Consider the following 27964-nt stretch of genomic DNA (forward strand, 5'->3'; position numbering starts at 1 on the left):
TAGAAATGGGGAAGTAAACAAATATAAACAATATCAAGAAGACAGTACAGTAATTTTTATGTGGAAAACCTTTGCAGGAAATAACACGGGCACACGATGGTGATCTTTCACTGTATCAGGAGATTATCTACAAAGACATAGACTTACAATGAGTCATCAACTCATCCCGAGGTATATATATATATATATATATATATATATATATATATATATATATATATATATATATATATATATTGTTGGGGCAGAAACGGGAGGTAGAAGAATTAGTGAACACTCAGGATATTTGCGCTGTGTAAATCGTTGCAGCTTTTCTGCTTTGTTCTCCTTTTTATTTAAATAGCTCATTAGCTCAACTAGCTAACACAAAGGTCCTAATCTTGTGCCATGAGCAAGCTTCACGGACGTGCCATCCCACGTCCCTTGACCATGCCTCAAGTTCTAAGCTGCCACGGTTGGTACTCATGCCATCCCACAAGGCGATCATAACAGGATGCAGCTACTGATCTGGCCATGTCGTGAACAGGCTCATGCTGCATGGACCGGTTTTTATCGTTACTAGAAATAAAATCTACGAGATGACATGAATGGATTTCATACTTCAACATATATAGGTGGCATATGAGTGACTCGAGGCAAAACGGAAACCTAAATCGGCTTCCATTATGATAGATCATGGCTTCTCATTAGGTTTCGGATCATATATCAACATGCATCCTTTACTTGCTGTAAATGTAAGGGCGCTGAAAGGCATATGAGTGTTTGGTGTGCCTCCCGCATGGTTGGCCTTGCTTGTGGAGAAGATTCCAAGCAAGAAAAGGCCAGCTTAATGAGAAGAGATAAGTTATTCTCTTCTGTTATTGTTGGTGTGGTCGGTCGTTGGTCCAGAATATCTTTCACCAACATAGCTTGTTTCTCGCTTGGCAAACTATTTCTAATTTATCCCTTGGATGCTTCCCCATCACTAGCTCTAGCATAACCACGCCAAAGCTATATACATCACATTTCTCTGTCACAACAGATGTGTATGATAGTTCTGCATAAAATCAAAACATTAGAATGAGGAACAAATGAACTGAGATGAATTTTTATGATGTAAGAAGAAAGGTTATACTTGTACGTACCAGGAGCTATGTAGCCATATGTTCCTGCTAGTGCACTCCAGTTTGATGAATCGGGCTTAAGAATCCTTGCTGTGCCAAAATCCGAGACAAAAGCCCTGAAGGTTATTTCAAGCAAGATGTTGTTACTCATGATATCTCGATGGATTATGGGTGGACTGCATTCATGGTGCAAATAAGATATTGCTTGAGCCACATCAGTTGCAAGAGTTATTCTCTTCTGCCAATCTAATTCCTTTGCTAGCTCCTCATTTTCCAATGTCCCGTGGAGGCTGCCCCTCTGAATGTACTCATAGACAAGAAATTTATACACTGGATGGGAGCAGAATCCATACATTTTGACGATGCTTCGTTGTCGGATCTGTGATAAGATTTCCATTTCACTTTGAAATCTTCTTTCGTCATCCAACTCTTCTTCAGTCTGATGAAGCTTCTTCACAGCAACTAGATGCCCGTCTTGGAGTTGTGCCTTATAGACTTTGCCATATCCTCCTGTTCCAATGATGTACTTCTCGTCGAAGTCTTCGGTTGCCCTTACAATATCATCAAATGCTAATCTTCCATCAAAATTCCAAACAGAGAATAGGTCCCTTCCTTCAGCAGTAACACTTTCTTGTTGTTTTCTCTTATTACGACTAAGCATTATTATGACGGCAATTGCAGCAACAATGCTGAAACCCACAACAAGAACAATTGGCAAAAGCAAACCAAGTGTCTTCCGTTTATGGTGACCTGATACTGGAGTTGAATAACAAGGTGGCAGGCCAGAGAGGTTACCACACATATCTTTATCGAGTCTTAGTTGTTCTAGGTTGGACAATTTAGAAATGACTGGAGGTATGGAACCCGTGATCATATTTTGTGCTAGACGTAGCACCGTTAGTTGGGTACATGCACCTATACTTGGTGAGATGTGCCCAGAGAGTCTATTCGATTTCAAGATCATCTTTATGAGTTGTGGATACACACCAAAGTGTTGAGATATATCTCCTATTAGTTGGTTCGATTGAAGGTCAATTTCAACCAAACTCGTACATGTCTTTAAACTCCTTGGAATGGGGCCATTGAACATATTAGAGAAGACAATGAGATATTGAAGTTTGCCACCTGAACATATATTTGCGGGTAAAGGTCCTGAAAATGAGTTGTTTGACAACTCAACTTTAACAAGGCTGATGAGATCCAAATTCTTGAGGAAGAGAACCTGATAAGTTGTTATCAAAGACTAGCAGTTCTTGCATGCTTTGCAACTTCCCAAAAGTTTTAGGTATTGAGCCCGAAATTTGATTTTGAAACAAGTATAAATATTTGAGATTCATCGGATTCCAATCTCCTGGGGAATAGAGCCAGATATTTGGTTATCGGACAAGTCTAATTCTTCGAGATTCAGCAACATGCCCAATTCTAAAGGTATTGGGCCTGTGATTTGATTTGTATAGAGATAAAGTTCACTGAGCATAGTGAGGTTTCCTAGTTCCAGGGGTATTGAATCTGTTATTTGATTACTATGGAGATCAAGTTGGTTTAGCATAGCGAGGTTGCCTAGTTCTGGGGGTATTGGACCAGTGATTTGATTGTCAAAGAGAAAAAACAGGTTCAGTTTAGTGAGATTGGTTATGGAGATTGGAATTGAACCTGACAAATCATTTTCAGAAAGCTCAAGATCTTGAAAATGGACTAGCCTGCCTAGTTCTTGGGGTATAGGCCCTGAAAGTTGATTTCCATACAGGTACAAAGTATTTAGTTGGGTCAGATTTTCAAGGGTTTTCGGTATTGAACCGGTCAAGGTGTTGTTGCTTAGTACTAGAAGTTGTAGGTTGGCAAGCTTGACAATCTCCTCAGGAATGGGACCTGATATCATATTTTGGTGAATGCCAAGATCAGTTAACATGGTTAGGTTGCCCAGAGATGCAGGGATATGTCCTGTGAGTCGATTAAATGAGAGAACAAGCTGGGTGAGACTCTGCAGGCCACCAATCTCGTACGGAATTTCCCCCGTGAGCTGGTTAAAGTCGAGGTAAAGATAAGATAGTGATGATAAAGAGTTGATATTAGTTGGTATTAGACCATGGAGACTGTTGCTGCTAAGGTCAATGTATGTGAGGAATGGAAGAGCCGAGAAGTTGAGCTCACCAAGAGTGCCATGGATGCCAGCATCTGGCAGGGAGATGTTGGTCACCACCCAGGGCATGTGGCGGCCATGGTGAACAGCAGTGCACATGATGCCCGTCCAGTTGCATGGGCTGGTGTTTTCCTGCCAAGAGCTCATGTGCAGCGGTGGGCTCGTGAGTGTAGCTTTCCAGTGGAGGAGGGCCATCTGTTGAGACCTCAGTGAGATCCCTCCATGGCGAGCCGCATAGGCTTCTTGCAAGAGAAGAAGGCATGGCACCAGCAGTAGGCAGAGGTACAGCAATGGTGTCAAGGGAGCTCCCATTTTGCTGCCTGGTGTTTGCATGTTGTGTTTGGTTGGGGGTTTCATTCAACGCACACTGCAACTGTATTTATACTTAACTAGTGTTGTGAGGTCCTCTGTTTTACAGTGTCTTTCTCCATCTCTGTCAGCTAGATGCCTATTAGCTCTTGTTCGGACCCTAGCACACCCCTTTGGCAGCTGTTGCTAGGCAACCTGTTTTTCTTCTTCAGTGTTGGCAGCCTGTTTTTCTTTTTTATTTCTCTCATGCCTGTTGAAAAATGAGACGGGCAATTGATGGCAGGGATACCTAGAATTTATTTATTGAATCGACTTGAGTTAACATCGTATCTTTCCAAATTCCACTGTGTCTACAACTTATTTACTGGACCGACTTGAGTTAACATCGTAGTAGAGTTTTTATTTGATGGCATCTCCTGTATTTATCGTTTATTTGATCATGCAACCTGTATTCAATTGTGATAGAAAAAGCTATTCTCTAAAATGTTTCACTATTTGCTTTTCAGCAGGTACAGAGGAAAAAATAAATTGGACTCGTAACTAGAATTGTTGGAAAAACTCTATGCTGGAAATCTATCTATGGTAGAAATAAAGGTATCAGCATTAAATTGTGGTCAATACAAATCCTGGACCGCAAGTCTTTGTCGGAAGTCATGCGTGTGTGAACAAACAAGGCAGTGGCTGCAGCTTTTGCGGAATTCAAAGCCGGTACAACCAAGCAGCATCTTGACCACAAAAGCTGAAGCAAAAATCCAAGATCAAGTGGGTTACTGGCACTTTCTGTACGCGTTGAGCATCTATGGCCTATGTTTTTTTTTTGTGAATGCCTAAAGCTTGTCTCTCAACCAGTAGAATAATTTGCTCAGCTTGCTTTTTTCTGATCTGGTGCTTGCTTTTTTCTGCTTGTGCAGGAGGATGAACTGGGGCTGCATGCCTACAGTACAGTGGCACGCACACTAATTCAAACATGAATCTCGACGCCGTCATTTCTGCATGGACAGATTCGGTGTATCCTCATATACCACTACAACTCGTTGAACGATGGAATGTCTCCTCACAGATAGGGAGCTGTTGTTAGCTTGTCTGTGATGGCACTAACCAAGTTGAATTTCAAAGAATTTTCGAGGTTGAATTGGTATCCACTTCTCGTATAGTCTTTATATCAGGGAGAAAGCAAGCACAGGATGGCAACCTCGTCTGATCAACCTCCATTAGAAAGTGATAAAGGGAGTTGTTCTCTCAACTCGACGATTGTCCAATGACTATTATCTTAGCTGCTAATTTTCCTGTATAATAAGCAGGCACCTAACCCAGGTGAATCAAGTCATTACGAGAAAGAAAAGCATAAGCCTGGTGGTTTACTTTCAGGCAGCACTGTAATGCAAATGCAAATGCCATTTTGTTGTCTATTGTTTGCATGTTGTGTTTGGCTGGGGTACGTGATTCAGTACACAATGCAGCTCTAGTGTTATGGGGTCCTCAGCGAACACACACCGGTTGAGTGGAAGCTGTTGCTGGATGACTATTCTTCAGTGTCTGTCACCATCTTGTTTATTACCTCTTGTTTCGACGCTGGGGGGCCTCCTTTTCTTCTTCACTGCCGGCAGTCTGTTTTTCTTTTTCATTTTCTCATGTCGACACAGGAATTATGAAAACAATTGAAGGCAGGGCACCCACAGAGCTCCTCCGTCTACAACTTATTTACTGAATGGATTTGTGTTAACATTGCAGTAGAGTTTTCATTTGATGGTATCTTCTGTGGTTTGTTTGATAGTATTTCTTGTTTATTTGATGATGCAACTTGTAACTGTTTCAGTTATGGAATTTCCGTAAAGAAATTGAACCAGTTTGTCTTAATCTATTCTCTAAAATGTTTCCCTTTTTGCTTTTCAGCTGGTACATAGAAGAAAAGATTTAGCTCAAGAAATTATGGGAAAAATTCGGTGCTGGAATTCCATCAATGGTGGGAATGAAGGTCTCGGTGTTGAATTGTGGTCAATACAAATCCAGGACCACAGGTCTTGCTCGAAGTCATGTGTCTGAGGACAAACGAGGCAGCAGCTGCAGCTTTTGTGGAATTCAAAGCATGTACAGCCAGGCAGCATCTTCAGCACACAAGTGGGTTATTGGCACTTTCTGTGGTAATCAAAAGGGTGCCAAATCAACTCACTAGTCGACCTCGGGTCATCTGTCAAACCGTCCCAATATAAAATCTGAGAAGGCACTTAGCGAGGCAGAAGAAGACTTGTGTTAGGAGCTAGGACCCTACCGGGTCTAAGGCGTAGGTTGTAGGGAAGGAGGGGGTTGGGCGTGGCGAGGTTCGCGGTCGCCGGCGGCCAGGCGCCGTCGTGCGCGAGGGAGGAGGCGGCGGCGCAAGAGCAGGAGGCGGCTAGGGTTAGGGTCCAACTCCTCTGGGAGCCGGGCAATAGATTTATTCTTATTGCTTGATTGTCATAGAGTTTTACAACTAGTATATATAACCACGATGGAAAATAAAAATAGATAACCTGCGGGCTAAGCCCCTAACTAAACCTGCCCAGTGGGCCTCCTACGGGCATAAGTCTGCCCGGTCATAACATCTTTCCCCGCCTGCGCAAACAGCTCGTCCTCGAGCTGGAAGTCTGGGTAGTGCTGGCGGAACTCGTCGCGCTGCTCCCAAGTAGCGTCCTCCTTTGGAAGTCCAGCCCACTGAATCAACACATACCACACCCGGCGATGTAGCTCGGCCTTCAAAGGCCTTCTCCGGTTTCGAAAGGAGACGCCCGCCGAAGACTGGAGGAAGTGCTGGAGGGGCCCCAGGTGGCTCCGCACGGAAGGGCTTCTGCATCCCCACATGGAAGATGTCGTGGATGCGGGCACCGGCCGGAAGCTGAAGACAGTAGGCCACCTTCCCGATGCGCTCCAAGACAGCTAAGGGCCCGGCATAGCGAGGACCCAGCTTGCGCTTCGCGCGTGGGTCCAGTGACTGCGTAGAGCGATGAAGGAGACGCAGCCAAACCCAATCACCCACCGCGAACTCCGCCTCGGGATGGTGGTCATCGTCGTAGTGCTTGGCCAACTGCTGGGCCTGAAGGAGGCGTTGCCGGACCTCGACCAGCATCTCATCACGGCGCCGCATAAGATCACCGGCCACCTCCGTCCGAGCCGTCCCGGATCAACCGGCAGTATGGGCGGGGGCGGCCGGCCGTAGACCACCTCAAATGGAGTGGCGCGTAGGGCTCACGAACCGGGACCAATGCCCACATTGGTCCCGGTTCTACACTGAACCAGGACTAATGGGCTGAGCCGGCCTGGACCATAGCCCTATTTTCTACTAGTGTAGCAGTACTCCGCCCACGAGAGCCAAACCACCCAAGCGTGAGGACGATCACCTGTGGCACAACGCAAATACATGGCAATCACCTTGTTGACAACCTCGGATTGGCCGTCCGTCTGAGGATGGAAGGCCATGCTCAGGCGGAGCTTCACGCCCGCCAACCGGAAGAGATCGCGCCAAACATGGCCGGTGAACACCGGGTTCCGATCGCTGACGATCGGAGAGGGAAACGCGTCGAGGCGGACGATGCTGTCGAAGAAGGCACGGGCCACAGATGCAGCAGTCTAGGGATGACCGAGCGTGATGAAGTGAGCATACTTGGAGAAGCGGTCGACCAGGGAGGCCCTCGATGAAGTCCATGGAGATATCCGCCCAGACCTGAGGCGGCACCTCCAAGGGCTGAAGCAGACTAGCCGGCCTGAGTGTCTCCATTACGCTGGCACGTCACACAAGACCAGACCCAGTCACGGACCAGGGCCCGATCACCGGGAATGTAGAAGTCGGCGCGGAGACGATGGAGGGTTTTCTGCACACCCTCATGACCCACCGAGTGGGCCAGCAGCAGCACCTGGTGACGGAGATCGTCGTGCGCTGGTACGAAGACCTGGCGCCCATGAAGAAGCAACCCGTCGGCAAGGCACCACGGCTCCTCAAGCTCACCCGCAGCCAGCTGCTGCTGAAGGAGGAGGGCGTCCGGAGCGGCCGCAGTCGCCCAACGGATGTCGAGGAAGAGAGCGAAAGTGAGCCCCGAGTGGATGCAGAGCGCTGCCCCCTCAGAGTCGCCGACGGCGGTGTCGTGGTCGGCGTCGCGGCGAGACAGGGCGTCGGCCACGGTGTTAAGGCGGCCCGGTCGGTACTCGACGGTGAAATCGAAGCCGAAGAGCTTGCTGATCCACTGGTGCTGCGACACGGTCGAGAGCCTCTGGTCCAACAAGAACTTGAGGCTGTAGTGGTCCGTGCGAATCTGGAAAGACCGACCCCACAGATAGGGCCACCAATGGCGCATCACCTGCACCAATCCAATGAGCTCGCGCTCATAAGCCGCGAGCTTAAGATGGAGCGTGGTGAAAGGCCTACTGAAGAAGGTGAGGGGTCCATCGCCCTGATGAAGGACGGCGCCGAACCCGGCACCGGAAGCGCCGTAGTCGATGATGAACGGCCGGTCGAAGTCCGACATCTGAAGGACGGGCCCTGTCGTGAGGGCCCCCTTGAGGTCCTCGAACGCCACGGTCGCCTCCTCATCCCAGGCAAAGGCGTCACGACGGAGTAGGCGCGTGAGTGGAGACGCGATGAGGCCAAACTCCCGGATAAATTTTCGGTATTACCCCGCGAGGCCTAGAAATCCGTGAAGAGCCTCCGGTGAATGAGGGGTCGGACAGGCGGCAACGACCGTCACCTTGTCGGCATCCATGGCCACCTCCTCGGTCGAGATGACATGGCCGAGGTAGGCGACGGAAGGCGTCCCGAACGAGCACTTCGAGCGCTTAAGATGAAGATGATGCACCCGAAGCACGTTGAAGACGATGGCGACGTGCTGAAGGTGCTCCGCCCACGAGGCGTTGTAGATAAGAATATCATCAAAAAACACGAGCACAAACCGGTGCAAGTAGGGGCAGAGGACGTCGTTCATCAGAGCCTGAAAAGTCGTCGGTGCATTGGAGAGACCAAACGACATGACCAAGAACTCGAAGTGGCCGTGATGAGTCCGAAACACCGTCTTGGCGATATCATCCGGGTGCATGCGCACCTGGTAGTAACCTGACCGAAGATCGGGTTTGGTGAAGAAGCGCGCCCCATGTAGCTCATCGAGGAGCTCATCGACCACCGGAATAGGAAACTTGTCCTTAAGTGTCAGGGCATTAAGGGTGCGGTAGTCGATGTAGAAGCGCCATGTGCCGTCCGACTTGCGGACGAGGAGGACCAGCACGGAAAACGACGATGTGGAGATCCGGATGATGCCCGCGGCAGCATGAGTGCACACTGGCGCTCCAACTTGTCCTTCTGCAGCTGCGGATAGCGGTATGGCCGGACCGCCACCGGCGCCGAGCCTGGCAAGAGATGAATACGGTGATCGTACACCCGGGCTGGCGGAAGGCCCCGCGGCTCGTCGAAGAGGTCGCCGTGCTGCTGCAGGAGGTGCTCCAATAGAGGGTGCTCGGCCTCGGTCGTGGCCGTCGCCAGCTGGAGCTGGGGCGTCGACGGTGAGGCGCCCCCAATGCCCTCCCACTGGACGCGGTGGCCGAGACGCCAGAAGGACATCGTCAAGGCGTCGAAGTCCCGGAGGATGGGACCGAGGGTCCACAGGAAGTCAACACCAAGGATGAAGTCGAAGCAACCCAGGTCGATGCCCGCGCACGTGATGGTCAAGTGCTCGTCGCCGATGGTGATGGACACGTTCCGCGTGAGCCCATGACACCGAAGACGATCGCCGTTGGCCACCGTGACCTGAAGTTGCTCCCCGCCCGTCGGCTGCAGCGCTAAGCGGCGCATGGTAGCCTCGGGCAGGAAGTTATGTGTGGAGCCCGTATATCATTATGTGTGGAGCCCGTATATCATTATGAGCCCGTATATCATTATGTGGGCAGCGCTAAAGGGCCACCAGGCGCTCGCCGTGTATCATTATGGGCAAGAGCATGGTCCGCTCATCACGGATGCCGGCAAGCGCATGGAGCGAGACCACGAGGGATGTCGCCAGGGCGGCCGTGGATGCGGCATCGGCAGCCGCTGGGGGCGGCAGCATGTCGAACCCGTCGATTGGGGCGTCCTCCTCGGTGTAGTCGACCGTCTCCCGGTAGAAGAGGCACGGGCAGACATGGCCCGGCGCGTAGGGCTCATCGCAGTTCAAGCAAAGCCCCAAGCACCGATGCTCCAGCTGCTACGCCTGAGAGAGATGACGGAAGGGCCGTGTCGCGGCCGGGGTGGTGGTCACTGGAGCGGCCGGGGGTGGCCGGCCGGGTGCGGGGACTGCCTGGTGGCCTAGCGGCCTCCTCGAGCTGGGCCTGTCGGCTGTATGGCCTGGGGCCTGGAAACGGTCGGCGAAGTCCTAAACCGTGGAGGTGAAGGGAAGGCGGCTGAGTTCTGCCAGGTGGCTCCCGCGGATTGGTGGCCCAAAACGGAGGGAGAGCTCGCGGAAGTGCTCCCAAGGGGGCATGCTGCCCTCGTCCTGCTCGAGGGCGTAGTACCAGGTCTGTGCCGCACCGCGGAGGTGGTAGGAGGCGAGCCAGGTACGCTCCGAGGCGAGGGTGCGCTACCCGCGAAAGAACTGCTCGCACTGGTTGAGCCAGTTGAGGGGGTCCTCCGTGCCATCATAGGTGGCGAAATCAAGTTTGGCAAACCGCGGCGGTGTCTGAGTCTGAGCGCCGTGGCCGACTGGCTCGGAGGTGCGAAGCAGCGAGGATTGGGGCACAGTCAGCATGGCTGCGGCCCGTGGAGTGCCCCACTGAGCCGGAGGGATCGCCGAACTGCAGAGTGGGTGCCGGCGGGGCTCCAGCTGATGTGTAGACCGGTGGCGGCGATGATCCGGTCAGCCAGGCCGGTATTGGGGACGGCGACGGCGGGAAGCGCACTTGCTGGATTGGTACGCCTCCCTGCGTGGTGACCCGGGCTCCTTGCTGGGCGATGGCGGGGCCGGCAGCTGAGGCTGCGGCGGCACGAACCCGGGTGGCGTGGGAGGTGCAGCGAGGGCCGCGGCCAGCCACTGTGGCCATTGAGGCGCGGCAGCGGGAGGCAGTGGGACCGGCAGCTGGGGCTGCGGCTGCCCCGACCCGGGTGGTGTCGGGGGCACGGCGATCGCCGGGGCCGGCCAGTGGGGGGCGACGGCGGGCGGCGGCTGACCTGGCCAGTGGTGGTGTAGAGGCCCGATCGGCGCCGTGGTGGCCGCGTACCAGGGCAGGGCGGCTGGCCCGGTCGCGGCGGCCGACGGCAAGGGTGGCGGCTGCCCGTAAGGCCCGGCCAGGCAGAGGCGGATGCCCTGGATGGCGATGACGAGGTCATTAAGGACCCCGGTGATCTCCGCCGGGGCAACGACTGGTCGGTGGAGGCCCCCGTGGTGGAGCCGAGCGGCGCAGTGGGAAGCGCCAGCGGCGCGGTGGAGAGGTCGATCGACGTAGTTGAGAGGGAGGGGGATGCGGTGGTGGTGGGCAGCGGCGGGGTGCGTGGTGGAGCAGACATGATCGGACCCAAGCTATCTGATACCAAATTGGTAGGAGTTAGGACCCTACCGGGTCTAGGGCGTAGGTTGTAGGGGAAGGAGGGGATTGGACGTGGCGAGGCTCGCGGCCGCCGGCGGCCAGGCGCCGTCGTGCGCGAGGGAGGAGGCGGCGGCGCAAGAGCAGGAGGTGGCTAGGGTTAGGGTCCGGCTCGTCTGGGAGCCGGGCAATAGATTTATTCTTATTGCTTGATTGTCATAGAGTTTTACAACTTATATATATAATCACGATGAAAAATTAAAATAGATAACTTGCGGATTAAGCCCCTAGTTAAACCTGCCCAGTGGGCCTCCTACGGGCATAAGTCTGCCCGGTCATGACAACCTGTTTTGGAATAATGGCGAGTGGTAATAGCTCAAGGACTTGTGACTGGAATTCCTTCGATTTTGGAAATAAAGGTTCCGTGTTGAATTGTGGTCAATGCAAATCCTGGACCGCAGGTCTTGCTGGAAGTCAGTGGCTGCAGCTTTTGTGGAATTCAAGGCTCAAGTGGGTTACTGGCGCTTTCTGTAGCGATCAAAAGGGTGTCAAATCCACTTGTCGACCTCCCATCATCCATCGAACTGGCGAATCAAACATCTGATAAGGCACTAAGCAAGGTAGAAGAAGACTTGTTTTTGGAATAAAGGGAGGTGCTCTCTGCCTCTCTGTACGGTTATTAGCATGTCAGTCACTCACTGCACTAGCTGAGTTGAATTTGATAGATTTTTGAGGTTGAATTGGTATGCGCTTCTCTTATCAGTAAAGCGCGCTGTTCTCTGAACTTGACGACTGTCTCTGGTGGTTGAGACGAGAGATGCTGGCTGTGCTTGTGCAGGAAAGAAGGAAGGAAGGACGACAGAGGGCAAAAACATTACTATGACTGACCCGCATTGTAAGCAAAAATGGCACCGTCATGCAAAATTAATCTGATGCAGGTGGCGAGTGCGCGAGAGCTTGGTCACCTGTGTGTCTGCAAATTGAACTGGTTGAATCTTACACATAGTAGTCTCTTCGGTAAGCTAGCTCGTACTCGCTGTGCTATTTGTACTTCCTGTGCTATTTGACACACTTTCTGCGTCATGCATTCAAGCTGGATAAAGCTCTATATGGCCTTAAGCAGTCACTCCGTGCCATTTGTATTCTTGCCTCAGCTCCCGGTTGCAAGAACTTGGATTTGTTCCTTCCTGATCCGTCAAACGATGGAATGTCTGTGCCCATTGTTTTGGAATAATAGTGGGTGATAGAGGGAGCTGTTCCCAATACGGTTGGAGACCCTGTTGTTAGCTCGTCTATTCTCTAAAATGTTTCCCTTACTACATATAGAACAAAAGATTTAGCTCAAGGACTCGCGACCGGTGCAACACAATGATGAACTGTCGGGAGAATTATTTCGATGGTAAAAATAAAGGCTTAAGTGCTGAATTTGGGTTAATATGAATCATGGACTGCAAATCTTGTTGGAAGTCATGTGTGATGTGTCTCTGGGAAAATGAGACAGTGGCCGCAACTTGTGGAATTCAAAGCCTGTACCGCCGAGCAGCATCTTCACCACACAAGCTGAAGAAAAGCTCCAAGCTCAAGTGGGTTGATTCGGTAAACTTCTACTACTAGCACTTTCTGTTCGTGTTAAGCCAACATGCCAATATTCCTGGCGGCTACAGTATTGTGGAAGAAGTCTCATGGTGCACATTATTGTGTTGAGTGGAAGTTGCTGCTGGATGACTGTTCTTCAGTGTATGTCACCGTCTCTTTATAGGTGCTACTGGGCTGCTGCTCCTGCTGGGTTGCTTGTTTTTCTTCTTCAGTAAGTAACTGTAGCCATCTATTTATTGATGCTGCTGGGCTGCCTGTTTTTCTTCTTCGGTGTCTCTTCCTCTTTTTCTCTCCTCATGCCCGTGGAATTTTGTTTGAAAGCAATTGAAGGCATGGGTAGAAGGGTACCCATGGGCCATGGCATACGCCTAGTCGCTTACTGATCATATCTCTGCGTATACAACTAATGCACTGAATGTACTTGAGTTAACATTGCAGTAGAGTTTTCGTTTGGTGGCATCTCATTCTCATGTGATTGGTTTCATAGTATTTCTCATGTGGTAACTTGTAACTACCTAAGTTGTGGCAATTTCATACATAAATTGAAGCATCTTGTCTTAAGCTATTCGGCTAGAATGTTTCCCCTTTCTTTTTGAATTTTAGAATGTTTCCTTTTCGCTTTGAAATAGAGCAAAATATTTAGCTCAAGGACTTGTAGAAATAACGGTCAAAGTGTTGGACTGTGGTCAATACAAATCCTGGAAGTCAGTGGCTGCAGCTTTTGTGGAATTCAAAGCCTGTACTGCCAAGCATCATCTTCACCACACAAGCTGAAGAAAAGAAAAAAGGAAAACCAAGCTCAAGTGGGTTACTGGCGCTTTCTGTAGTCATCAAAAGGGTGCCAAATCCACCCGTTGACCTCCAATCATCCGTTGAACATCTGAGAAGGCACTGATCTGCACTGAGGATGACTTTTTTTGGAATATAATAGGAAGTGATAATGGAGCTGCTCTCTGTACGGTTTTTGCTGTCTTGTTAGCTGCTAAATTTTACAAGCTGAGTTGTATTTCCATGAATTTTTGGACTTGAAATTGTATCCCCTTCTCTTATCAGTACACATATATACTGGAGAAAGCAAGCACAGGATGAGGATTGTTCATGCTGTCACGTTTGCTGCTAAATTTCCTGAAGAGAGAAGTTGGCGCAGTCATCATCAGAAATCAAGTATCCTGGTGGTTTGGAGAAGCTTGTCTTAAGTTGTTCTCTAAGGTACTAATATTCTTCTTCTTGTCATTCAAAGGCAATCAAAGTGTCAAGGAAGGAAGCCGCAAATCTGAGCAAATTTCTTCTTGTCATTCAAAGCCAAGAATTAGAGCATATTGCTATTGTTTGTGTTAAGCAAAGTGGAGTGGTGCCATGCATGATTCAAGCCTTCTTCACCGGCGCGTCCGGGGTCACTGAGGCCCAGAACAGTTTTCGCATGACAAATAGCAAACATTGGCCGTTGCAGGTGATGAAGACGAGGACAAATAAAATGTGACTAGATAAAGAAAATGGTGACAAAGTTACAACGGTTTAAACCTCAAAGCAACTAAGCTTTTCGCCAATGACTTTTCGGACAACCATCCCCATGATTAAACTCACGCAAATGATTGCCTCGCCCCAAGACACGCCCCAGCCTCTAGTTTTCATCATGTCTTTTGAAAAGAACTCGAACCCTTCTATCTGACAATGCCACCAGCCTAGAAGGAACCATTTGAAATTCTGAAAAGATGACAAGATAATTTGGATACTTTCTATCTGAAATTCTAAAGCAGAGCAGGATGACAGGTCCAATCAAGTTGAGGTTTCCTAATCATGCATACACCCGAATATATTACTCAAAGCAGCCATTATGCCAGGAGAATGATCCAGTTTATAAGGGAAACGGATCGAAAACCTATATATGAACTGTGATCTTCAAGAGCTGTTGGAGGCCTGGAAGGTGTTGGGCTTGTGTTTCTCCATCAGACCGGTAAAAGCGGCATCAAACTCCTTCTCGAGCTCCACCTCCTTTGTCGCGTACTCTTTCTTGAGCTGCACCTTCTTTTCCTCGTGTGCTTTTATCAGTTGGTCAGCTTCAGCCTCGAACTCCTGCACGTCCTTAACCTGGCAATACATGAAGCGCTGTACCTGTTCCTTCCTGCACAGCAGCATAACACAGGTTTAAACAGATTAATTGTTTTTACTCTATTGAGGTAGGTAGGTAGGTAGGTAGGAGATGACGAGGCATGATAAAAATTAACAAAATGAAGCACAAAATAATAAAACATCGACCTTAGCCTGCGATTTTCGGTAGTCCCAGAATCCACGTCACACTGTCTAGCCTTGGCACGCTCCTCCTGCAGCAACCTCTCAAACTCCCTTTCCTTGTCCTCTAGGGCCTTGTGAATGTTTTCTATCTGATCAAGGAAGAATTTCTCTTGGGATTTCATCTGCAAGGAGTACAGAAACACAAGGTAAAGAAAAAGGAGATGAACTCAAAAACAAGGAAAAAGATAACATGGGAAAAAATTGAAAAAGTTAATTCTATCGAATGTAGATTATTGGCATGTAGTAATAGTGTTCACATACACTGGTGTAACCTTTAAGAAAGCAATCATTTACCTCTTCCTCATACTCAGAGTGCTTCTCTTTAGCTTTACGCCTGACGAATATATTCTCTTCCTCAGTCTCTCGAAGTTTCTGGGCAACAACGTCCAGGGTTCCTTGTACAACTTTAGAGCGTTGCTCTGTCTTAACCCCCTTGTTCTTCACATAAGTGAGTTGTTGATTATCTTCACTCATTTTTTTCATCGGGGCCACTACCATCTCATTATGAGATCTCATCTCATATTTCAGGCGGCTTTTCCCTGAGAATTATAAACAATCATTTATGTAAGCACATAGTACAGTAGGCAATATATCTGCTAAGAAAATCGTGGGTGTACTGAAATCTGGTTTAATAGAGCATTTTTCTACCTTTGCACTAAATTAATACATTTTTTGAACCAAAATAAATACATAATAATAATACTGTGTTTGAGCCACCATAACTATAGGCCATCTTGAATTTAACAGGACAGCATCAGAAAACTAAACAGGCCTGTCGTACTATGCTCCAAATACATATATAGAGATGAATGTGGGAAGTATCGACCATGTTAACATGTCAATGCAAGAAGTGAAGAACACAGAGGTGCAGCTTCACATGCATATCATGTTGCATTCACACCAATCATCATTGGTGGCAAAGAATTCAGGCAAGAAAGTTCATTACAATCAGGTAGTATTTACCATAGAATGTATTAAATGTATGAACAGAAGTTCAATATTATACCTTGGTGGTGTTTATTGAAATCCTCCATGTCTTCCTTTGTGGCTAGGAAACCATATAATTGTCTTATCCCACCTGGTAAGAAAAGAGCCCTATGTTTTTGCATATAATTGTCCCTGTGTGTTCTTTGATCAACAAAGCGCTTATCCAGATGTTCCGCCTCAATATAGCCCACGGCAGAGCTTTCAAATATTAGCACACTCATGCCACGGTGCCCAACTGGACCGTACGCATGGCGTGCTTTGGTCACGGCATAAGTACTGAAATATTCGAGTAGCTCTTGGTTCCCATGCCTAACCACTGTTGAGCATCAACGAATAGCGAAATCAGAATGCAATAAAATGTCATTTTAGAACCTTGAACAGTTATCTTAAACATATGCTTTTTTACAAACACTCAACTGATTCACCAACTATACCTAGCCAACACAGTAGACACATATTTACTTTATTTTAGTTTGTATATATTAAATTCAAGCATGATTGCAAGCAAATAATTATAACAGGTCGTCTGAAGATATTGAGTATTTTAATCCTTCCCAGACAGACTAATTAATAGATATGAATCAAATGCTCAAGAAAGATAAAAGAAATAAGCATGAAAATATGACAGTCTTGCTGTTTACTTTTCCTACTAATACAATGTGTAGTTGAAGATAGAAAAACATCATCACCTTATCATCTTCACCCTTTTCTAGTCTTGTGTTCATCACAATCACCATTGGCGGCCATACTATCTGCCGGTCAGTGCTTTCTGTCAATCCGTTCCATTTCCCAAAGTGCTCTCCAGGCTGTACCACAGAAGATCCCCTGTGAGAAATCTCCTCTTCCAGCAATGCAGCCAATTCCCTGTGGAGCTTAACCCTCCTAGAACCCATTGTTCTAGCATGTCTGACCAAAGATTCCAGCCCTTTGAACCAGGCAATTGCTCCTGGTCCATTTTGGCATGCCGGACAATGCGATTGTCGCTCATGTATCTGATCCACACTTAGGCCGCGCTTGGCATCGGTGTAATTGAATACGGGTGTATTATTCTTACAAGTGTAACTTACCGGCCAACAGCTATATCCGGCCGGAAATCAAAACGGCGGGCGGAGGTCTGTAAGTTTTATACGGGTGTATCTGGAATGAAAACGATAATCCAAGCAAAGCATTAAGGTACCGATCTATTCAAAATAACTTTTGAACCACTTGTTCATTTTTCGAGTCTCGAAACTTTTCTCAGATGCATCGGAATCATAGTCGTCGCTCATATCATCATCATCACCATCATTGCCATCATCATTTGACGAGTCCTCGACTTGAGGATTGTCCGTCTCAGGGCCATCCTTGCTGCTTTCAGGATGAGATGGGCGAGGCCTGGAAGCCCACTGCCAACCATTTACCAGAGGTGGGGTGACAGCTGGGTTTGGCGCTTGCAATCCTAGTTCTGTAGACCTTGTTTGCGATGATGCCCTGGGATTGCCTCTGGCAGCAGGCCCACGACCAGAAGGTTGAGCAAAATTGCTTCCTGAAGGACGCGAAGGTCCATTGCCATTCCAAGCTTGCCGTGCTGTAGCGGGTGGAGCATTGGAGGATGAAGTTCGTGGCGCCCATTTCTTCTTCTTATTCTCAATAGTCTCCCAACCACCCCCTGGACCTGGATGCAGGACAAGGCCAGGATTATGTAATGTATGATTATTAGATAGAGCGATATAAACAAACATATTTACACGCATGATGTCAAGAATTGTAAAGGCTGCAGAAGGGTAATGCACTGTTAATCAAAGTCTTAAGAAGGGCTATCACAAGTTGTGGCAAACGATTATTGAGTCGGGAGACAATTATAACAGTTGGCAAAGGATTCGTGAATCGGCAATGGACGAGCCATGGATGGATCGAGGAAAACCAAATCAGCAGATGCGCCATCCAACGCGCCCCGCGTGGATCCCCAAAGCACGGGGGCATCTCCACACCGCGGCAAGGGAGGGAGGGAGGTAATTCAGGAATCACTCAGCCCACCCCATGGATGGATCGAGGAAAACCAAATCAACAGATGCGCCATCCAACGCGCACCGCCCGGATCCCCAAAGCAAGGGAGCATCTCCACACCATGGCAAAGGAGGGAGGGAGGTAATTCAGGAACCACTCGGCCCACCCCATGGATGGATCGAGGAAAACCAAATCAGCAGATGCGCCATCCAATGTGCACCGCGCGGATCCCCAAAGCACGGGGGCATCTCCACACCGCGGTGAGGGAGGGAGGGAGGTAATTCAGGAATCACTCGGCCCACCCCATGGATGGGTTGAGGAAAACCAAATCAGCAGATGCGCCATCCAACGCGCACCGCGCGGATCCCCAAAGCACAGGGGCATCTCCACACCGCGGCAAGGGAGGGAGGGAGGTAATTCAGGAATCACTCAGCCCGCCCCGTGGATGGATTGAAGAAAACCAAATCAGCAGATGCGCCATCCAACGCGCACCGGCGGATCCCCAAAGCACGGGGGCATCTCCACACCACGGCAACGGAGGGAGGGAGGGAGGGGGGTCTCACCGGGGTTGCCGCCGTTGCCAGGAGGCCCGCCGCCGCGTCGACTGCCGGACATGGCGAGGGTTTGGTTCCAGCTGAGGTCTCTGCTTTCGAGTCTCTTGCTATACAATTAAAAGGAAATCAATTAATTGTCAAAAAAAGGAAATCAATTGGTTCCCTTAATTAGAGATATTTTGATGGAAAACGTTTGGTGCCGGCTGGCCGGCCGAACCACTGCGCCGAATGCGCCGCGTGCGTGGGATTAAACACCATCATTCAGTTATCATGCAACTCGCCCACGTGACCGTTTGGCCAATGCAGCAAGGCTGGCCACACAAACCATATCACCACCCCCGTGAGTATCTAATCCAGTTCATCCCCACCGCCGTTCTCTTTCTCTCTTTGAGTCCCCAAAATACCAGCACCGGCGACTGCAGTTTGAGGATGCCAAAGCTGATGCGAGCGGGAGCTTCTCCCATGGATGCGGAGCTACATCCTCGTCTCCCTCGATGCCCGGAACGGCGAGCTACAACTGTGGACGGCAGGAGCTGCAACCGAAACGCGAGCTGCAACCATGGTTGGCGGGGAGCTGCAACCGGCATCCGGGGGAGCTGCATACGGTGAAAGGCGTCATGCTTCAGGCTACGGCGGCAATGCTACCATAGATCAATGAGCTTTTTTTTTGCTACCACCGGCAAGTTGAGGTGTTACCATGGTGGCGAGGGGGAGGTGCTGCAGCAAGATGTCATGGCGCATTTTTTGACTTTTTTTTTGTCGGAAACCAGACTTTTTTTGAGCTGGAACCATATCATTTTTTTTGCTGGAACCCTGTAATTTTCTGCTGGAAGCAGACCAATGTTTTTGTCATGAACATGTCATTTTTGCTGGAACAGTACCAATGTTTTGCTGGAACTTGTGTATTTACACGTATGATGTCAAGAATTGAAAAAACTGCAGAATGGTAATGCACTGTTAATCAAAGTCTTAAGAAGGGTTATCGATCACAAGTTGTGGCAAACGATTATTGAGTTGGGAGACAATTATCAGAATTGGCAGACGATTAGTGAATGTTATAGAATTGAGCATGGTAGGTAACCTGTGACAAGCAACCAGAGCATGTTTATATCATCGGTCTTAACCATACCAGATGAGACTGTAGTAATCTAATCATTGTTGAGGAAATCGTTAACTGGTAGCTGCTCGGTCGGCTGGTGCGTAGGGGATTAATAGGCTAATCGGCAAGTTAATCAGCCATTTAATCAATTAATTAGATGATTTATCGGGTAATCGGCTACTCGGGGACCCTATGAGTAGGGATTAATCGGCAAGTTAAGTTAATCGGATGAATTCTTGAACGGGGAATCTAATTAAGGCTCTAAGCTCCAGGCAAGTCAAACAAGAAATCCAAGAAATCCAAACCCAAAGGTGGACTCTGTAATTAACCTAGGCTCACGGAAGCCACATCAAAGCAAGCAAACCCATACCTAGGAATCACTCCTCGTCGGTCAGTCATTGCCCCGCCCCATGGATGGATGGATCCAGCAAAACCAAATCCCCAGATGCAGCAATCGATTCGCCCACATGCATCTCCAAACCGCGGCAAGGGAGGGAGTGAGGGAGGGAGGGAGGGGGGTCTCACCAGGGTTGTCGCCGTTGCCGGGAGGCCCGCCGCCGCGTCGACCGTACCGCCGGACATGGCCAGGGTTTGGTTCCCTCTGCTCTCGCTTCTAATTATTTCCTTGTGAGGGAGGAACGTACCTCCCGGCGGTTGACTCGTTGCCTTTTCTTCCTTCTTTTTTCTCCGTTCCTTTTTTCTAAATTCATAATTTTTTGTGAAATAAATTGGAAAACTCTCAGCGTCAACCGACGGATTTTCTTTCGTCCATCCGCCCCCTCTCACGCAACGCGTGTCCAAGTGGACCAGCGCACCGCTTTGGGTGCTGCCTTATCTTCTCTTTGGATTACTCCCGGCCATATCTTTTCAGATCAACAGATGTAGCACGGGGCGCCCGCAACATCATCTGTGTTGCAGAAGTCCGTCCGCAACAACACACAAGTTTCAAAAAGTTAATGCTAAAAAAAGTCTACAACAAAATCTCTGTTGAAAAAGTTTCCGCAACAAGAAATATGTGCAAACGGTTCCGCAACGTCCATGTTACAAACGGTCCCGCTGATGGATACGCCCGATCAAACAGCTGTGAAGGTGGCGGATCTTTGAAAATAATCTGCCGGCGGACGCGTAGCATCGCCCAAATAAATTTGTGAATTTTTTTCTTGAAAATATATGAACTTTTTCAAAATCGATGAATTTCTTTTCAAATTCATCAACATTTTCCTTGAAAGTAGATGATTTTTTTTTTCAAAATCGATGAACTTTTTTTTCAAAGTCGCGACTTTTTTTCTTGAAAGGAGTTGGACCGGAGCGCTGCTGACCACAAGGGCAAGAACCCGAAATGGTGATCTCAGCCTCTCCTTATCGTCTAGCTATCTATTATATGAATATATTTTTATCTAGTAGAATCTGGTGAACAATGTCTTTTTGTGTCCAATGAACTATGTCCTATGAAACGGCTATCTATATTTCTCCTTCGATCTTGGTGTTGATCTGCTTTGTTTTACGTTGTTGCATGCATTGCATGGAATTGAGTATTCGGATATGGGACTACCAAGTCGCTGCCAGCGGGCCTATCTGAACGCATCTGCAGGCGTATAGGGGCTCGGATATGCCAAATGTGGTTTTAGATGCTCTAAGAGATAGAACAGGTTTAAAGCTTGTACACTTGTCCTCCACTCCAAGTCTCCCTTTTATATACATCCTATACGGTCAATACACATAATATTAGGCTTACAGACATGTCCTTTTCTATCGATCTATTTTTCAAACCACATGATAATCTCTATTAATTTTCTCCAAACCGCCCCCACCTCCTTGTTTTTAGAAGAAAAATAATCCGTTGAAAGAATGAAACAAAATATCAAATAAATCGTTAATAGCAAGAAATCATTTACAAGGAAACAACAAAATATAACTCATATAGTTGACCGTACACAAGCTCAATCACATCGTATCATTCCTTACCTTGGCCTAGGGATTCCCTCCCCACAACATAGCTCAATCTCAATGCTCAAGTTTGGCGCTGTGCCACCCTAGCGAGCCAAGCCCACATGTTAGTAGGTCAACAGGGAAACTAGGGAACCTCCTATATGCAGCTCTCCGTGGCAAAGAGACGTCGTTTCGCATAGGCGGGTCTCCGACTGGGCCGGCCCGTGACCATGGATCTCATGCTAGAGACCACACACTGCAACTGGCTAAGCTAGCAAGCATTATGAATAATTTAGCAGCATCAAACTTTAAGAACCAATCCACAACGCAGATCCGAATTATTTTTGAAATTTCCAATGCAATTTTTTTAAACTGAGTGTTTCGCAAAACGCAAACACTTTTCAAATATGTGACCTCTTTTTAGAAAACTGGAATATGTTCGAAAGCAGGAACATTTTTTGAAATTACGAACACTTTTTTTGAAACGATAATTTTTTAAAGATTCCAAAACAATTTGTTTTTGCAAATGCAAACATCTTTTAATCTCCCGAACAAAATTTGAAAGCACTATTTTTTGGAAATTGTGAACAATTTTTGAAACTCCATAAAAAATGAAACATGATCATTTTTTAAAATTTATGAACAAATTTTCAAAATACTATTGCTTTTTGAAATCCTGAATATTTTTGAAAATATGTCAAATTTCGGAGCAGAAACATTCCAAACATATTTTTGGAAAACAGAAGAATTTTTTCAAAATGAGAACATTTTTTGAATTTATGAAAAATTGGAATCGCAACCTTTTTTAATTTTGAACACTTAAAAAAAGAATGAACATTTGTTAAATTTAGGAATTTTTTTGGAATAAAATAAACTTGAAACGGTAAAAAAACAAGAAAAGTAAATATAAAAGAAAAAAAGAAAAAAGAAAAAAGGATGTCGGAAAACTAGAAAAAAGAAAAAAACCGTTTTGGGAACCGAATGAGGTTGTCAGGGCCGGCCCCACAGTGGTGCCAAAAGTGCGGCCCGCGGGCCGAAAATTCCAGGGGGGCCCAATTTTTTTTCCATAGGCCAGTATTAAAAAAAAAGCGTTACTTAGCCTGCTCGGTGCTGGCGCTGGAGTTGGACTAGAGGAGGCGACGAGGTCACGAGGCCATCGAGCGAACTCCAGCCGAACTCTAGACTTGGAAGAAAGTAGGTGGCTTCACAACGTCTCTCTGGGCCGCCACCGCGAGCTCAATGGTCGACGTAGCAGTCGAGGCTGAGCGTGACTAGCAGTGGAGGAGGGGCGAGGTCAAGCACCATGGCCGATGGGGATGTGAAATCGAGGTGGGAGGCAACGAGGAATTGGGAGAGAAATGGGGCGAGTGGAACTCTTTTCCCCCGATTAGAGATTAGAAATGGTGGCAAATTTAACAAATTTGACCTGTGGACGAAATCAAATCACAGAATGAACTGCCCGTAAAGCTATTTCACGCGGATGACCTTTTTGTGTGACGCCCGACACGAAGGCGCCACACTGCATTGTATAATGCCTCACAGATAAACGCTACACGTCTGGCCAGCGTTGCATCCCAGACTGCCTAAAAATTGCAAGTCATTGTGCAGAGCCTACGAGCTAGGCGCTGCACTGTATAGTGTGGCGCCTAGCTCTCAGGCGCTGCACTAGTGGTTGCACTACAAAATGAAGCAACCACTAGTGCAACGCCTAGAAGCTAGGCGCTACACTGTATAGTGTGGCGCCTAACTCTCAGGCGCTACACACTGACTTAGTAATTTTCGTATCACATGGGTGCGATGCTGGTCAGGCATGTAGCGCCTATCTGTGAGGCGTTGCACAGTGTAGTGTGGCGCCTTCGTGTCAGGCGTCACACAAAAAGGTCAGCCGCGTGAAATAGTTTCACGGGCAGTTCACTCTGTGATTTGATTTCGTCCATAGGTCAAATTTGTCAATTTTACCAAAAATGGTATGCAACTATCCCCCTCCTCTTCAGGGCCGGCTCTATGTTTTTCGGGGCCTTTGGCCAAGTTGAAAAAAGGACCCTTATAGGTCTATGTTTTTCGGGGCCTTTGGCCAAGTTGAAAAAAGGACCCTTATAGGTAATATATATGTACGCATATCCGATCATATTTTGTTATTTTGAGACATATAACATATAAAAAATTGATAATCACGCAGACTATGTCATATCAGGAAAGGAAGACTAATAAAGTACCAAAATATTAAATATGAGAAACAATATTCCCTGCTAGTTTGATTACCTTAAATAGATCCAAATTCTAATTCATAGACAATAATGCTTCAATTCTTCACGAAATCCTAAAGTTTTTTTTTGTTTCCTTTTCGCAGCACCGGACTTAGGTTTCGTCATTGTAACACCTAAATCCTAAAGCTGCAAAAAAATCAATAGATCAATACGACTAGAAAGATGATGAAACTGAAAAGATAAATACGTTTACGCCAAGAAAGCAAGAAAATCAACCGTACCAAGAAAATCAAGACGGGAATCACGGAATCAAGGATTAAAGGGCCACCTGATTGCAGCAGCCGGCGGCCGGGCATCCGTGCGAGTCTTCGAGAGACAGAGAGAGCAGCAGGCGGAGGCGGACGAGCCCCCGAGGCAACCAGGACCAGACGCAGATGCCGAGATGCGATTCAATCGATTGAATCGATCTCTTTACTTCTAATGGAGCAGTTGGTAGTCTCGCTTCTAGGTTTTTTTCGTCCCACCACTTTCATCCGGTTTTTTTTCGTAGGTTAACCGTCGTAGATTTTTTCGTCGCCTCCCCCACTTCATCGGTTTATTTTCACTTTAGCCTCTCACACAACGAAAAAAACTGAACGGATCAGAACTTTTCATACTGACGCAAATTATTTAGTAATGTTTTTATGTAAAAGAATCAATCACAATCAATCTCTAAAAATTAAATCTAAATTAATTAATCTTCATAACGTTTGTTTCCTTCCGAATCACGTCCATAACTTTCATTCCTTGTTTGGGCAGAAACTGTTTGGTAGCAGAGATTAGGAAGCTTCCTATGAGTGTAGTAATAGAAAGTATTCTTTTTCTTAATGATTCGTTTCCATGCATGATGATAGTAAATTAGGCCAACATTCACCACTATTTATCAACGTCATCAATCGTATCCATTCCTACCAGTTTTAAGGGAATCTGCTCGCTATGTCTTTTTTAAGGGGATCCGCTCGCTAAGTCGTCGTCGCACGTTATTTTCACAAGCAATTCCCCTAAAAAAAGGCGTGGGTATTGGTAGTTGAACGCCCGCTAGGTTTTCCGCCTGTCCCATCCTCGCGCTGTGCCGCCGCCACCCACCGAATTTCTAGCCGCCCGAGCCCGTTAACTTCGCCAGCCATCGGGTCGACTGCCCCCGCCCCAAACCCCCATCTCCGAGCACTAGCTATCGCCACGTTGCCGCCCCAAGCTCCAGGCCACCGGGAACGAATCAAGCGCCGTCCCGACACCGCCGTCGCCGGCCCAGCACCTCCAGCCTTGCATGGACAGCTTCAATGTGCAGTCTCCCTTGCTGCCTCACCTTCTGCCAGCGCATGCAGCGGCGGGGTTGGACGCGTGCGTGCTTGCTAGCTTGCTCTCCGTGCGTACGTACTTGCTCTGCGTGTGTCGCACCGGCCAATGCGCATGATGTGTGTGTGCCTGCTTTTCTGTATGTGTATGCCAGCGTGATGCGTGTGTGCGTTGTTGTGTGTGTATGATATAGATGGCCCGAGTGTGTGCATGCTGTGCTCTGCTCTCTGCTGATCTATGTGTTGGTGCTCTTGCTATATGTTCATGCCATACAAATGAAATTTCTGTTAAGCTTCTGACATGTTGAGTTGGTTCTCTCTGTCTTCTAAGAGCATCTCCAGCCGCGCCCCCAACAGGGCCTCCCCAGGCGATTTTGCCGCGCCGGCGCCAAAAAAAGGCCCCAGTCGCGCCCCCAGAAGGCCGTTTTTCGCCGGCTCGGGCCAAAACTGGTGCCGGCGGACCCAGGCCGAACCCGGCGCCCTGGGGGGCGCTTGGGGAGCCGGCGCAAGCGAAAAAGGCGCGTGGGCCCGCCCTGGAGGCGACCCGAGGGCCTTTTCCCGCCGTTTGTTGACGCTTTTCCCTCACATCTCTCCCGCTCGCTCGCCTTCCTCCCGCCATTCTCCCCCTTTCTCCCGCCAAACCCCCTCCCGCTCGCCTTCCAGTCACCGCCATGCCGCCGAAGAAGTACACCATGCCGCGCGCGGCGGCAAACGCGACTGGTGCCGTGGTCCAGCCGAAGCAGAGGAAGCCGAGGGCGCCGCCATCGAAGCCGCCGGGCATGTCGAACGCCGAGTGGAGGGTGGAAGTTCAGCGGCGCGAAGCAGTCACCGCCGACGGGCGGAACAGGGCCATCGCCAAGAAGGCTCGCGACAACACGGCGCGCTTGGCGGTGTCTTCCTCATCGGTCGATCAGGCGGGGATGAATCCACCCGTCGTCAGCCACGCCCAGTACGCGCCCTGGGGACAGCAAGGCGCCGGATCTCCATGGGGTTCATCATCGCCCGGCTACGCCGACGGCGACGCGCACGGTGGGTTCAAGCCGAACGTGACCTTCCCTCATGGTCACCCCGCTACGCGCACGCCCTCGCCCGCCTTCGTCGGCGTGCAGTACCCTCCATACAACTACTCGCCGCCCGCCTCCTACGCGTCCACGCCGACGCCCCATCTCTACCGTGGACCTCTGCCCTTCTCGCACCTCGGCGACGCCGACGACACGGGAGCCGACATGGACGACATCATCGCGACAGGATCGATCGCGGCCGCCGCCTCTCCCGGGTTCGCCACCCAGGACGAGGTAGTGGATCTCAGCGGCGACATGGAGGCCGAGCTCGGCTACGTCTACGGTGAGGACGCGCAGGAACCCGAGGAGGAGGAGGAGGAGGAGGATGAGCCGGCTCCTGTTCCGGCGAAGGGGCGCCAGAAGAAGAAGAAGCGGGCGGCCAGGTCAGGCGAACCGCGCATCAAGTGGACGTCCAAGGAGGAGGAATGCCTCGCCGAAGCATGGAAAGTCGTCTGCCTCGACCCGACCACCGGCGCGAACCAGAGCTTGGAGATGTACTGGGACCGCATCAAGGCCGAGTTCGACGAACGGAAGCTCATCGACCCCTACTTCAAAGGCGTCTACATGCAGCGCGACTCCAAGGCGATGGCGAACCATTGGGGCCGTGTCCAGTTGGCGTGCAACAAATGGCATGGAATCGTCGAGGAGGTCGCGGCTCGCCTAGAGAGCGGCGCCAGCGTTGAGGATCAGCTGCTGCGTATGTTCGCCATGTATCGGGGCGACAACCAAGACGCCGACTTCAAGCACCTCCACGTCTACAAGCGCATTGACAAGTGCGAGAAGTGGGCGGAAGTCCGGCGTGCCCTCGACAAGGCCAAGGAGACATACAAGCTGGACGCGCCGACTCCGGGCGCGTCAGAGGGGCGGCTGGACGGCCACAAGTTGGCGAAGAAGGGGAAAAACACCGACGCGACAACCGCGCGAGTGCAGGAGTCTATCGAGCATTGCCTCGCCGACGCGCAGGCCCGGGCCGTCCTGCGCGAAGAGAAGACCGAGGCGCGGTGGTCGCCGCTGATGAAGAACAACGCCATCAAACTCGACCTGCTCCGGACGAACGTCGTCGCGAAGAAGAGGAACACCGACATGGCTTTTCTGATGAGCGGTGCGGACATGCTCCAGAGCAACGACGAGAAGCTCAAGGCGTGGTACCTGGTGCAGCGCGGCCTCATCCTGAACGAGCTGCCGACGGCAACGCCGACGACGCCGACGACGCCCACGACCACCCGGATGCCAATCCCAAACGACGCCTCTACGTCGCCGCCCAGCAGTGCCGAAGCCGCACCGACACAGCCCAGCACCAAAGCAGCTCCGACACCGCCGAGCCCGCGCACGCCGACTCCGCCAACGCCTGGAGCCGACCCCGCCGAGTGAATCATTGCGCACGCGAACTCTGTTTTTTGTAACGCCAGACTACGTCCGATCGCCGGATTTGCGGCGTCTTTTGTGAGCGGGAACGACCAAGTTTAAATTTCCTGCATCCTGGGGCCGGCGCGTGGGGGCGTGACTGGGCGCTAGGTTGCCCCCAGGGGCCGAACTAGCGCCGGCACGCCCCCAGGCCGCTCTATTTAGGCGTCCTGGGGGGCCGAACGGCTGGAGATGCCCTAAGGGAGTGAATGCAAAGCAGTCTATTAAGCGAGGCACTATTGCTGAGCTAAATTGACAAAAAAAATATTGATAGCCATAGTTGTAGTTTAAGTAGTAGCGAGTTGTCTGATATGTATAAAGAGCCCGTTGCAATTGAGCCCGTTGCTAAATTGACAAAAAAGGTCGCCAGTGTCACTTGATATGTATGAGAATATTAAATGTATTATTAACATGATTAATATTGAACTCTTAAAGTTAATGTGGCCCCGTTGCAACGCAC

General features: G+C 49.3%; 3 pseudogenes; 1 reads left to right on the top strand and 2 right to left on the bottom strand.

The window, feature by feature from the left end:
• Nucleotides 1–27964, top strand: part of LOC125532491 — a 145950-nt pseudogene that overhangs the window by 3413 nt on the left and 114573 nt on the right.
• LOC125541617 lies at nucleotides 286–3588 on the bottom strand (annotated as a pseudogene).
• LOC125541636 lies at nucleotides 14166–20243 on the bottom strand (annotated as a pseudogene).

Source organism: Triticum urartu, chromosome 1, assembly GCF_003073215.2.
Source record: "Triticum urartu cultivar G1812 chromosome 1, Tu2.1, whole genome shotgun sequence".
Classification (NCBI taxonomy): Eukaryota; Viridiplantae; Streptophyta; class Magnoliopsida; order Poales; family Poaceae; genus Triticum; species Triticum urartu.